The sequence below is a fragment of the Dipodomys spectabilis genome, unplaced genomic scaffold, assembly GCF_019054845.1.
Source record: "Dipodomys spectabilis isolate Male_0828 unplaced genomic scaffold, ASM1905484v1 ptg000708l, whole genome shotgun sequence".
In the NCBI taxonomy this organism is placed as follows: Eukaryota; Metazoa; Chordata; class Mammalia; order Rodentia; family Heteromyidae; genus Dipodomys; species Dipodomys spectabilis.
In genome coordinates, this window is record NW_024871385.1 from 164,575 (window position 1) to 165,267 (window position 693).

A 693-nucleotide genomic window follows, 5' to 3' on the forward strand; every position below is an offset into this window, starting at 1 on the left:
CTCTGGTCCAAAATGTGTACAAATCTCACCCCATCTGGAGCCATTTTACTACAGCCCCAACAAATGATGAAGGCAGGGTCTGTAAGCGCCTAAAGAAGAGTGGCAAGTGTTTGTGAATATTCTCATGCTGTTGCATGCCTTGTCAAGAGAAGATCCTCTAACAGGGAAGAGCACTGACAGCCTGGACACAAGTAGATGGTGATGGCTGACAAATCTTTTGGAGGCAGGAGCTGGTATATTCTGAATAGACAGGTTCTGTGGGGTAGGTTCCAGAGATATGAGACCTTTAGGGTTAGTATTATGCTCACCTTTGGTCCTCAGCTCCACCCACACCTGGGCCCCCTCCCATTTCTGGAGTTCCTTCAATACAACTGGCCCCTCCCTCTCTCTGCCCAGACCCACCTGAACTCCCATCTACCTCACTTCCTTTTCCATCAGATCCTCCTGCTACCAGGATGGTGATAGAGGTCATGTGCTCCCTCTTGGGGGAAATATGGCTCCTCTAATAAACCTTGTAATAATCTTTCTCCTTTGCCTGTCTGCTTCTGCATGGTCCCCTAGCATGGATGTGTCTGATCCTCTTACATTGGTCGCCTGTGTGGGGATAGGCTCCTCAGTGGGTTTGCTCCTCCCTTCACTTTGGAAGGAGGTTCAACCAGCTTCCCTGGTACCTATCCTGAGATCCTACACGCC